The 14,646-nt window shown below is 28.3% G+C and overlaps 1 protein-coding gene across 10 annotated transcripts in view; it reads right to left on the bottom strand.

Moving 5' to 3' along the window:
- The window catches only part of LOC127250284 (putative GTP diphosphokinase RSH1, chloroplastic), a 57,446-nt gene extending 48,528 nt beyond the window's left edge, over positions 1-8,918 (bottom strand). For 3 of the 10 annotated variants that reach the window (XR_007838643.1, XR_007838630.1, XR_007838645.1), the window contains exons 1-3: positions 8,576-8,918; positions 8,423-8,509; positions 8,286-8,327 (exon numbers count right to left, since the gene is read on the bottom strand). The gene's annotated coding sequence lies outside the window, so the exon portion shown is untranslated. Of the gene's footprint in view, positions 1-7,979; positions 8,037-8,220; positions 8,351-8,422; positions 8,510-8,575 lie in introns of all 10 variants that reach the window. The other 7 variants (XR_007838634.1, XR_007838624.1, XR_007838646.1 and 4 more) reach the window with 5 other exon arrangements.
- Between the last annotated feature and the right edge of the window lie 5,728 nt (positions 8,919-14,646).

Raw genomic sequence — 14,646 nt, 5'->3', positions numbered from 1 at the left:
TTACGGCAAGTTTTTACTATTTAATTTTTTTTTCCCTAAAAAAATATCACATTGAACCATTACTTTTCTTTTTTTATATTATACTACAAATTTATTTTACATTCAAAACATACCATCAACGTCTATTTATATCACATCAAACAACTATTCAAATTAACTCTAAAACTAAATCCCACAAACAAACACACGGGTTTAAGTTTTAACTTCAACTTTAAAAAATGGTTTATAAAATCACCAAACTGATAACCACTATCACTAACTAGGGATAATCCCAATCTCAACTATTCGGCTATAACAAGCAAGAGCAACACAAAAAAATACCATACATACAAGCAATATTAAAAGACACCACAAGCGCATCATATCATTTATAAACACAACACACAGGTACAAACAAAGTATCATAAAATTACAAACTGGAAAATATATAATAAGTATGCTATACCATATATAAATACAACATACAAGTACAAACAACACAGTACAAGCAACACCAAAAGACAATACAAATATGTCACACCATATATAAACACAAGCACAAACAACACAACACAGTACCATAAACATAGTATGTTTAACCCAACTACACACCACCAACACAATTCGGTTCAACATTATTAAGCATCGACACAATTTTGCACATGCAACCCACCATAAAATACAAACAGCCAGCAAAAGCAACACAAAAAGACACCACAAGCACACCATATACAAACACAAACACAACACACACAAGAAAAAACAAAGTAGCATAACACAAACAACCAACACATGTAGCACAAAAAAGATACAAAAAGCACGCTATACCATATACAAACACAACACACAAAAATAAATATACAACAACACAATACATAGTATGTTTAACCCAACCACACACCACCAACACAATTTGGAACATGTAACCTATCATAACAATACCAACCAATCAATAAAATCAAAGACACTACAAATACACCATATATTAATTAATAAATACAACACAAGCATGAAAAGACACCATAAGCACATCGGATCATACATAAACACAACACATAAGCACAAACAAAGTAGCATAACAATACAAACAACCAACACATATAGCACAAAAAGATACAAGAAGCACGTTATAACATAAATATATAAACAAACCACACAAACAATAAAAATACAAGCAGCACAAAAAGACACCACAAGCACTTCATACCATATATAAACATAAGCACAAACAACACATCAAAACAATACTACACCATAGATAAAGGGAAATAACTTTAAAACATAATGATATATATAATATTTTAGTGTCCTAAAACGAATGGAAATTGGGATCAAAGTTGGAAAACGAAGAAGATCTACCGCAAAACAAGGACCAAATCTACATATGAGTGAGAGACAGAGATAAAAAAACAAACAAAGGAGAATATATGCAGAGAAAGATACACCTTAATTGTAGCATATTCACAGGTTTATCAGAACCTTCAGAGGGTTCAGAAGGTGGTGGATGGTCATTACTCCCTCGGACACCATTTTGATCAAAAAATCGCGTCCTTGAACAAACAATCATCATAGCCAAGAACAGTCAACCTCTCCCTTCACCTCACAAGAGCATCTGTCTCTCTCTCTCACACACACACAAAGACCAAGAAATGACAGCAGATATCGGCATTTTAAGAATATATTTAATGCTGCATTTAAGACATGTCTCTACTCTAACAAACTTCCTTATTAAACATTTAATACTGAATTTCATTCCTCCTTATTCTTAATCAATTAATGTTATTTAATTAGTTAGTTACGTAATAATTATAATTACAAATAATGAGCAATTAGTTATTATAATAAACTACAGCCAAAACACAATCAGCAAGCTATAAGGGCTCACTTGTAATCATAATAAAACACATTATGTTACAACATTCAGTGCAGTTTCAAAACTAATTCAAACTTACCTCAGGGAGGCGAGCTGTTCCTTCCATTCAATCTTGACACTGTAAAATAAAGATGTGTAATTATTTGATATTATTAAAGCAACTTCAATTAGTATATAAGTTGATAATCTGCAAGGGAAAGAAAAGTCCAACAAAACAACATTCAGAATCATTTTATTTGGGAAAGGAAAGGACCTTTCATTTCTTAATAGTCAAAGAACATCAGCTTTGGAAACAGAATCTTCCCATGTTACATGTTCGAACAAAAAACGCCAAATTGACCACATATGGAAGGCAAAGACCTATAGGTGGAAATATATGCCATGTAGCAAACAAATATTTGAATTAAAGAGATACGAAATATCATCAATGAAACTCAAAAGATTGCAATGCTTAGTCATCTCAGGAAAATAATAGAAATGCAACATTTTACCAATGAGACACGCAGCAGTAACCCTGAGTTGGAATTGAAACTAGTCATGTTGCAAGTTCAACTTGTTTGCTTGAAAAACTGATCATTGTACTCAAGTGCAGAAACTTGATAAAAAAATATATGTTGATTAAGGATTTGGACAATGCATGATAGGTGAATGGGTGGGTTGAATGAATAAAAAAATACTAATAAGATTTCAGAAACTTCCTGGTTGTTAATGGGTGATCTCTAACCGCAAATTGGGATAATGCTCCACAACATCTGCACAGCCGGAGGCATTTGAGCATAAATTGAAAAATATCACTAATGAGAATAACGGGAAAAGAATAATTAAAAAAAATATACCGTATCTTGGTTGAAATCCCGTCCAAATCCAACTCTTTCAATCATTTCTCCTAGTTTGCAGATCCTTCAATATAAGGAAAAAAATGTTATTATGCAATCCAAAACAAAAGGCATCATAATAAAAATTAGTGCAACTCCATTCCACTCGAGTTGGTATCTCTACAGCCGCAAATCCGAATGAATAGTCCACTACGCCGTACTCCACCTAAAAGTATTTAAAAAGTTTTAGAAAATATATTTCAATAGGTACTTAATAAAGTCTAATAAAAAGAAAACACCATCCTTTGGTTGAAACCACATCCAAATCAATCTCTGACTCTCGATAGAAAAGTTCTCCTTATTTGTAGAAGCTACATATAGATCTTAAAAATAGCAAATACACAATACTGATAAAAAGAAAAATGCATTAAACATATACAAGTGCAGTGCATGATATATGAATGTATGAATGAAAGAATATAATAGATTAGGATTCAAAAACTACCTGATTTTTTGGTGGGCTTCATTAAGTCCAGTCCTTTTGAGTTGGTGTCTCCAGCAACAAATCCGGACGAATTATCCATATTCCTCTTCTCTACCAAAGGAATTTAAAGAAAATCTGAGAAGTATATTATGATAGATCCTTAAAAAAGTCAAAAACTTAATAAAATTAATATACCATCCCCTTTGGTCGAAATCCTTTCCGAATTCATATTGTTTGAATCACTTTTCTCCTTGTTTCACAAATACTCCTACCTGAATCTTGCGTAGAAATTTTAAGACATCACAAATGTCCTGAAACTTATTAAAATGATTATCGTCCCTTGCACTATAACACAACATAATATATCAGCACAAACAAGCTACAATTGAGTCAAATTTGGTAAAATTTAGCAAGACTAAGCCTAACCTCACATCATTGGCCTAGTTCCACAAACACCAACCAGACAGCAAATTCCATCAAAGGCCATCCAAACCTCACGTGGCCGGCAAGTTAAAGGGATGAAGAAAGAAAATGATAAAATAAAATACCATAATTTAGTTAATGCTATCACCTACTTCACACTTGGATATGAAGAAGATAAAGCTAGTCATAAAATATACATCAACACTAGCAACACATAATAAAACCATAACATCTACACACATTGCAATTGAGTCAAAACATATTTATTAAATATGAATATAATGGCCAGCTAAACTCAAATGGGCACTAGAAACAACATTCTCAGATACATACATTAAGTTAACAACAATATTAATTAAATTTAATATATACCGCAATGAACAACAAACAAATCATATCATACATAAACAAAACACTCAAGCACAAGAAATGCAAAACATACCACAAGGACACCATACCATACATAACACAAGCACAAACAATGCAATTTTACAAACACAAACAACATGGTGCGAGCAACACAAAAGACACCAAAATATTACAATACCATACATAAACACAACACATAAGCACAACCAATCCAACGTAACCATACCAACAACCAGCAAAAGCAACACTAATTGACACCACAAGCGCATCATATCATTCATAAACACAACACACAAGCACAAACAAAGTAGCAAAAAATTACAAATCGGCATTTGTAGCAGAAAGATATACCATAAGTATGCTCTACCATATATAAACACAGCATACAAGTACAAACAACACCAAAAGACACCACAAAAATGTCATACCATATATAAACACAAGCACAAACAACACAACACAACACCATAAACATAGTATGTTTAACCCAACTACACAATTCAGCTCAACATTACTAAGCACAGACACAACTTGGCACATGCAACCCAACACAACAATACAAACAGCCAGCAAAAGCAACACAAAAAGACACCACAAGCACACCTTATATATATATATATATACACACAATAAACACAACACACAAGCATAAAAAGACACCACAAACACATCATACCATACATAAACACAACACACAAGCAAAAACAAAGTAGCATAACAATAAAAACAACACATGTAGCAAGAAAATGATACAAGAAGCACGCTATACCATATACAAACACAACACACACAACAACAAATAATACAACACCACAATACAAGCAGCACAAAAAGACACCACAAACATGTCATACCATATATAAACACAAACAACACAACACAACACCATAAGCATAGTAGGTTTAGCCCAACCACACACCACCAACACAATTTGGAACATGTAACCCACCATAAAAATACCAGCCAATCAATACAAGCAAAGACACTACAAACACACCATATATTAATAAACACAACACAAGCATAAAAAGACACCATAAGCACATCACATCATACATAAACACAACACATAAGCACAAACAAAGTAGCATAACAATACAAACAACCAACACATGTAGCACAAAAAGATACAAGAAACACGCTATAACATAAATATATAAACACACCACACAAACACAAACAACAAAAATACAAGCAGCACAAAAAGATACCACAAGCACTTCATACCATATATAAACACAAGAACAAACAACACATCAAAACAATACTACACAATAGATAAAGGAAGATTACTTTAAAATATAAGTGATATAATTTTTGAAAAGATAAAGGGAAGATTACTTTAAAATTTTATAGAAAGAACGATATGAAGAATTTGAAACTCACATAAAAATAGATACCATAACCCAAAAGCTTCATTTCAATGGTGAGAAGCTCCATCAAGCATTCTTCCTTTCTCTCAGTTCTATCTTATCCAGTCACATTGGATTCATCATTTCTTCCAATATCAAGAAAGAGAAACATGAGATACAATATTTAAGAATCAAAAAGTTGGTTGGACGTGTCCTGCCATAGAGAACTAATCCACAAAGCATAGCCATCAACACAACATATTACATAAAAATTTTAAATCAAACAAGACTACTTGGATATGAAGAAGATAAAGTTGTTCAGAATATATACATCAACACCGGCAATACATAATAAAAGCATAGCACATCACTATAGGTATTTGTTCAAAAAAAAGTAATATTATTTGTGAATAGATATTAACTATTATAAGATTTTGAATAAAGAGAAAATGAGTCACTTATTTTGTTTAAAAAAGAGAACATGAGATATAATATTTTTAAAAATATTAAAGGAATGAATTAATTGAAACTTTGTGAAAAAAAAGTCGGTCGGATTCTCCATCCCTGTTAAGATATTGCAAGCAAGAGTGGCAGGAAGAGACTAAGAAATGGCCAAATTTTTTGAACAAATAAATCTATGGTCCGGAAATCTGCTCCCACTTCCAAAAATGATTTGTGGAAATTGACTATCTAGTTAATTTTAGGGGTTTCAAAAATGTTTTAGAAAGAGTTAAATCATAAAACATATTTAAATGAATTTTTCATGCATAAATTTAGGCAAAAGATTATATCTAAAATGGCAACCTGATAACACAATGAACTACACATGAAAATGCATAAATTAAAACATTTGGAATAAGGTGAAATATAAAAAATTTAAGAAGTAGCCAAAAATTTTCCCTTTTACTATAACGAATGATTTTGGAATCACCCAAACCACCATCCCTAATAGTTTTAGAGTGAACTCTCACAAAGGGAAAAAAAAAACAACAATTAAAAGAAAATTTGAAAAAGCATATTTAAGGTTTAGTCTTCACCTTCAATTTTAGGAAATGGTACATAGAATCATCTAACTCACCGTCACAAGGAGAACAAAACCAAACCTCAATTATTCGGCTATATAGCAAGCAAGAGTAACAAATATAAGAAAAAAATAACCAAAAATAAATTGAAAAAACAATATCTTGAGATTTCCCTTTCCACTTTAAGAAATAGTTTATGAAATAACCCAATTCACTATCACCGTTAGTATTAAGGGAAACTTCAAAACCTCAATTGTTTTGTAATAAGAAATCAGTTAGTAAAAAATATGGCCAATATTTTTTTAATAACCACGAAGAATTTGAAAAAGCAATATTGAAGCTTTAAATTTCCCTTTTCACTTTAAGAAATAGTTTATGAAATCACCCAATTCAACATCACCATCAGTATTAAGGAAATTTTAAAACCTTTATTGTTTTATAATAGTTGGCAGGCAAGACTAACGAGGAAAAAAAATGGCCAATATTTAATAATAATCAAAAAGAATTTGAAAAGGCAATATTGAAGTTTTAGATTTCCCTTTTCACGTTAAGAAATAGTTTATGGAATCAACCAATTCACTATCACCGTCAGTATTAAGGAAAATTTAAAACCTTAATTGTTTTGCAATAGTAAACAGGAAAGACTAACGAGGAAAAAATATGGCCAATATTTTTTTAATAATCAAAAAGAATTTGAAAATGCAGTATTGAAACTTTAGATTTCCTTTTTCACTTTAAAAATAGTTTATGAAATCACCCAATTCACTATCACCGTCAGTATTAAGGAAAATTTTAAAACCTCAATTGTTTTGTAATAGTAAACATGCAAGACTAACAAGGAAAAAAGATTGACCAATATTTTTTTAATAATAATAAAGAATTTGAAAAGGCAATATTAAAGCTTTAGATTTTAAAACCTCAATTGTTTTAAAAAAATATGGCCAATATTTTTTAATAATCAAAACAATTTTGAAAAAACAATATTGAAGCTTTAGATTTCCCTTTTTACTTTTAAAAAATAGTTTATCGAAGTACCCAATTCACCATTGCCGTCAGTATTAGGGAAACTTCAAACCTCAACTGCTTTGTAATAGCAAACATGCTCAACTAAATAGGAAAAAGAATGACCAATATATATATATATATTTTAATGCACATTTAAGATTTAGATTTCTATTCCCACCTTTAAGGTTTGTTGAATCACTTAATTCACCAATTTCACCAATTTCCAAAATTGCTTTGAAAAGAGTTAACTAAATTTTTAAGGAATTTCAACGAAGGCTTTAACGCGTTATGCATAGATTTAGGAAAAATAGTAAAAAGAAAAATGATAATCCAATAAAATAAATGGAGAAATGCATAAAGAAACGGTAAAACAATCAAGAAACCATCATTTAAAAAGAGAAGATGAGATAATATGGAAATTTCTTGTAAAAAATTAAAAGTTCCGAGAGATTTTGGATTTAAACAAACATAATGTTCAATTTTATTTACAAAAATCTATGATATTTATAAAGTTTAGCAAAAGTTTTTTTAAAGATCCATCTTAGCATCCGTGCATCTTCCCACCATTTTGCTCAAAGCTTCCTGAATTACTGTAAGCTCCTAACCAAAAGTAAGTACACAAAAAATAAATGATATAAAAGATGATGTTTAACATACCGAATTAATTCAACCTTGTACAGCCCCATTCCAAATCACTTCTTGAAATTGAAATATCTAAAAATTTCAAGAACCACCCGTTAGCTTGAAATTGAAATATCCAAATTTAACCTAATCCCACCAAACCCTAACCCTCCAAGAAAGCTCCGTTTATCCAATTTGAAAGATTGAGAATGTAAACACAATCAAAATTACTTAAAGCCTTGAAATATTGAAATTGGGAGACACAAAAACATCTCACACTTCTTCTCAATTGAATGAAAGAGGGTGTTCAAATCAATTGTTTAGATCCACAGATAAACATACTTTCATGTTATTGAGTCGGGCACTGCGTGTTTCCATTTTAACCTGCAAAGGAACATTTTCGGCTACTGACACAAGAATTGCAGGCACTTAACAAGACAAAAACAGAGTGCTACTGCAGAGTATATACAAGAAAATACCTCTGCAGCAACCATTTTGTACCCAATGTCAGAGTGGATCATATATGCTTAATCAATGGCAGTTGCACCCTCGGGAAGATTTTTACTCTGTAGAGAAGGCTAAATATTAAGAAACAAAAGTAATAGATTTCAAACTCAGAATAACATAGTTACCAGAATCATGCCTCTCCTTTTGGTGTAAATACAAAGACACGGCTGCCAAGAAGATCCCTGGTGATTGTATGAAAAGGGCGAACAGCTCGAGGAATGGGAGTCCAAATTCGATGCACCAGTCCAAGCACATGGTAACATATTCAACTCAATCGATTAGTTTGAAGAAATCGCAAATCAGAATCGAATCTTGGATTCAACTAAAACATACCGATTGAAATGGCCGCCGCAACGTCGCCGTTCATCCCGCCATTGCACCGGAGGCGAAAGAAACCCTTACCTGATGGAAATGGAAATACAAGGCTTCCGAGAGCACCGAACTTCTGGAACTTTCTTTTATGTAGACCACATTCGCCAGAGCAGACTATATATACATACAAATAAATAATTAATAATAATAATAATTAATTTTATATCTTGCGGCCGTTAGAAGAAGATTTTAAGGCGTGTTGATCAAAATTTATCGTATATATAATTAATTAATTTTGAATTTTAAGGCATGTTAATCAAAATTTACCATATATATATATAATTATCTTAATTATCAACTAGCCGTTACAATCAAAGTAAGCAAATGAGTTAGACGCCAACCCCATAACCAATTAATATCTATTAGCTACCCTTAATTATTTTCTTAAAATACTTTTTTTTAAAAACAAAAAAAAAAAAACTCAATTGAAAACACACAGCAGACAAATAACACGAGAAAAGAAACAAAACTTTTTTCATATATTGTATAAATATCAAATTTTTAATTATAAAATATTTTACCATATCTTTTTAAATATTATATATTATATATTATTTTAAAATAGTAAAACATAACCAAACAAGTTTGATGTGAGGAAGTGTCATTCTTTTGATTGAGTTTGAAAAAAATTGATTTGAATTCGATATTAAAATAATATTTGATGAGATATTTTACGAGAGAAAAAAGTTTTTTTTTTTTTTTTTTTTTTTTTCTTTCGTGTAACACATAGTAAAATTAGATAAATTTTGATTAAAGAAACACACGCTTAATAAGTTTAAGACTACATTTTATTTGATTTTTTTTTATTTATTATACATTTTATTTCAATTTGTTATTATTTAACTACCATATGCTAAATTACATTTAGGATTGCTTTGAGATTTAAAAATAATATTTTATTTTTATTTTATAAAAATATATATTTATAAAAAATATGTATGTAAATAATATTTTCAAACTAAAATCACAATCAAATAAATACTTTAAATGAGACTTATTCTAAACTCTTATGTTTAGATTTTTTTGTACTTATAAAAGAATTTTAGGTATGAGTCAAATCTTATAGCTTATGTTGTTTGTTTCTTCCATTCGCTAGAGTTCTGAAGGTTTATTTCGTTGTGGTTTGAAATTAATTTGAAATAAAATATTAATTTAAATTGTATTTTGATGTGACGTTTATAAGAGGATATTGTAAATTTACATCTCGAATGTTGAGCTTTATCCAACAATACCTCGGAGATTCGAGAAACCAATTGACGACAAATGGCCTCGACAATTCATAAATCAGCCAAGCGACAAAGACCCACAATCAACAACGAACATCTACGGAATTCTCTCAATCTCCGACGGAAGATTCCTCCGGCAATTGCTCTAGGCGCCGGACGGCGGCAGCAGCTTACAGCAATAGCTCCGATGGACATCAAATTCCGGCTGATCGACGGCGTCACAGATTGATTTTGAGCGACAGACCCAGCAGATGGCTCATCCGGCGAAGATTCCTTCTCCAACGAACTCAAACAGCGGCACTTCACTCCGATCGACTCCTAACTGCTTCAATCTTTCTCCGACAAGAAGGATATCGATTTTCGACTCAGCCTAGTGTTGAATAGTTCACGGTAACCACTATTCGAAGTGAAAGTTGGCACGTCACTCTAAACCTTGATATCTACTAAATTTTGACTCACACACACACAAAAAAAATAAAAAGTTATGAATCCTCACCCGAGAACTCTCGAAACTCACCGGAATCACTTCCCAAAAAACCTAATGAACCTAATGGGTGTGTTTGTTTTGGAGATTTTTCCCAAATTTTACTATTCATTTAATTTTTTTCCTCCAAAAACATTAAATCAAATACCTATTTTTTATTTTTTATATTATATTAAAAACCAATTTTACATCAACGCCTATTTATATCACATCATACAACTATTCACGTTCAAAAATTTTACTATTCAAATTTCAATCCAAAATCCAAACCCTCAAACAAATACACCCTCCTCGCCGGAATCATGTTCTTTGTTTCATGTTTTCTTATGTTTACATAAGCAAAATCAGATCATAATTCAAACAATAGAAATTCATACTAAAAATATTTTTAGAATGTGTTTCTTTTGCTAAATTATTTTCAAATTTTATCTGCATTTTTTGAAAAAAAAAATTATATATATATATCTCACACAAAATATCTAATTAAATAATTTTATTTTAATATTAAATTTAAACTAATTTTCTCGAAATTTACTCAAAAAAAATCATGTTCTTTGTTTTATCTTATATTTACATAGACAAAATCATATCTTAATTCAAACAACTATTTAAAATACACTTTTTTTAAAAAATTTTTCCAAAACATCCAATTAAACATTATTTAAACTCAAACTAATTTTTCTCAAACCTATCCAAAAAAATACACTTTTATCTCACTTTAAGTTTATTTGATTTATATTTTTGTTTAAATAATTTTTTTCCTAAAACATGAAATCAAATACCTATTTTTTATTTATTATATTACACTAAAATTAAATTTACATTCAAAACACCAAATCAATATATATTTATACCACATCAAACAACTATTTCAATTCAAAATCAAAACTCAAAATCAAAATCTTACTAGTACATTACATATATTATATATGAAAAATTAACATATTTTATTGAGAATTATATACTATAATTTTTTAAATAATAATAAAAAAATAAATAAAAATCAAACACAACCCTACAGGCTTTCTCAATTTTTTTGTTCTCCCCTAATTATTTATGCGTACAAACTCAAGTGTCATCAAATTATTACTCCTTCCGTCCCACCTATCATGTCCATATTGCCGTTTCTGCCCGCCCTACATCTTATGTCACTTTCAATTTTTGGAAAATGATTTAAGCATTTAATTTCATTTTAAATTTTCTAATTTAAATTTTTTTTAATGTTAATTAAACTAATTAGTTATTTTAATATTAATTTATAGTAATTTATATTATATAAATTAATTATTTTTAGTTATACATTTTTAATTATCTAATAATTATATTTATTTTAAATTATCGTGTCTACGGTAACTAAGACACCCAATGTGAGACGTGGGACGAAGGGAATATATTATTATTACAAAATTGGAAATACTTTTTATAAATGTAACAATGGCAAAAACTCTAGAAAGTTCTAAAGAAAGAAGTTATAATATATAATTGAATCCTTCAAAATCACAAGACACATGAGCCCATGTGATAGACAAATTTAAAAAAGAATTTTCAGTTTTAAAATTTTCAGAATTCAAATTATTTTACTATAAATACATAAATATATATTAAATTTATTATTATTTTTTTCTTAATTTATAATGCTATAAATTTATAATGCAGAAACGAGAAGATGAGACAAAAGGAGTATTAGTTACTCTAATATATTGTATGGTATTAATATGTAATACATTTTCTGTCAAATTTTTAAATATCACATTTATCTTTTGTGTTATTGTACTAATATTTTATATTTGTATTATTTATTTTTTATTTTTTTACAAATGTCCTTCTATTAATATTATAAGACACTGGTGGAAATATCATGTTTTTATATAATAATTAATATGCAAAAATCAATATGCAAAAAGTAAATGAAATCCTTAGAGTCGGACGAATGTAGTATACGTCGGAACCGAAAGTGATTTATGATGGTGCGAACTAATACTCCATCCGTCCCAATATAATAGACTTGTTTACCATTTTTGTCTGTACCAAAACAATAGTCTCATTTTCATAAATAATCATATTACCATAAAACTATTCCTATTTTTTCATTATTATTACATAATTGTCACTACTTTTTATACTAATATACTCACAAGAGCAAAAAAGTCATTTATCCTTATTTTTTACCGTCTACTCATATAATATCAATATTTTTTAAATACCGTATCCAATTCAATAAGACTATACTTTTGGGACGGAAGGAATATAATATACTACTAATATTTTTACTATATTAACATATAATTTTGTATTAAAATCAAATATAACATATATTGTCTGTGATTCTGTTTAGTAGTGAAAACAATAAATCAAATAATTTTTTTATTTAGTTTTCTACTTTTTTTTTTAAATATTATACTCAATTTTTTATTTCATTATTCAATTGCCACTTTATCTTAAAAATAGCAATATATATAAATACACAGGTAATCAAAGCCGTTTATTTTAAATGATATGGAAATCAGGAAGTTGTGGTTATAATATTTAGAGCCATTTATTTAATTTCATATAATATAATATACTAATTAATATGCTTATCCAGAAGCATAGAGAGATTTGGTTCATATATTATATATTGTGACTTGTGCCAGCTCAAATCTTTGCCAACTTTATGTCCACGTATACATAATCAAATCCCCCGACGCCTCAAGTCACCTGCCACACATGATTCGTCTAATGTGATTTTTTTGTCGGGCCTACCTGCCTCACATGGTTCGCCTAGTTTCATGTCGGGCCTAGTTTGTAAGGTATTAAGTTCGGCCGAAGGTTTACCCAATGCGAACTTTCGAATAGCGGCTGTAAATTTCCACGTTATTAAAAAAAAAAAAGTTCTGAACTAATATAATATACTGTTAATATTTTTAAAAATATAATTTTGTATTAACATCAAATATTAATCTATGTTGTGTGTGATTCTACTTTAGCTTAGTTCGATAAAAAAAAAAAAAAAAAAGAAGAGTGTCTGATTATCTTTTAATATTAATGATTTTTTTAAAAAATATTATTTAAAAAGTATAATAATAATAACTAATAAAACATCAAAATATGTTTACAATTTTTCATAATATTTCACAATTTTACTTTTTTTAAAAAAAAAAACTTTAAAATATACTACCAAATTACACAATTTGGATTTGATTTGAATTTTTTTTTTTTTTAATTTTATTATGAGATAAAAAAATATATTTAAATAGTAAATTTTGAAAAGAAATTATAAAAAAACACATCCTTAGAGACTCAGTTTATATAGGAATTTTTTAAAAAATTGAAAATAAAAAAATAATATATTGTGAGAATAAATAAAAATATTTGATATGATATATATATATTTAAAAAAAAAACATCATTCTCAAATATTTTTAAGTATAAAATTTAAAAGAATAGTGAGTATATATAAAATGTTGGATAATTTTTATTTTTATTCTTTTTAAACATTTAATTTAAATTTATAAAATAGTGTTATTTGTGTAATGACAATAATAATATGAGATAATAAAATTATTTATGGTAATAATATTGATGATTACTCTTTTATTCGTAATTATTTTTGAATTTGTATTTAAATAAATTTTAATATGATATTTTAGGAGAAGAAAATGTATTTTATTAAAAATTATGTATTGATTTTCAATTTGATATAAAAGAATAAATATCAAAAATTTCAAATGTTTGTATGTAAATAGAACCAAAATTTTATATACTATCTTTGTGCTAGCTAATTTGTCAATTTATATTACTACGGAGTTTTAGGTATTATGTAATTAGTGACTAATTAAAAAGTGTAAAAAAATATAAATTATGATTTAATAAAAATAATTTTAGATTAATATTAAAATAATTAAATAACTTAATTAAAATTAAAAAATTATAAATGTGTATAATTACATTTTTAAAAAAAAGATAAATTATGTAAAATAGAAATAAAAATAATGGACAAAAAATGAAAAAAGTAATATTTTATTCGTGTCACGTATTATTTTCCTATCGCTTATGTATTATGGTATTTAATATATATATATATTTTTTTAAAAAATATATTTACAATTTGATTATGTTGAAATTAGTATTGATT

This window comes from Andrographis paniculata, unplaced genomic scaffold, assembly GCF_009805555.1.
Source record: "Andrographis paniculata isolate CXL003 unplaced genomic scaffold, ASM980555v1 Contig37END, whole genome shotgun sequence".
Classification (NCBI taxonomy): Eukaryota; Viridiplantae; Streptophyta; class Magnoliopsida; order Lamiales; family Acanthaceae; genus Andrographis; species Andrographis paniculata.
The sequence above is the reverse complement of the archived record's forward strand: the minus strand, read 5'-3'. Positions and strand labels throughout refer to the sequence as shown.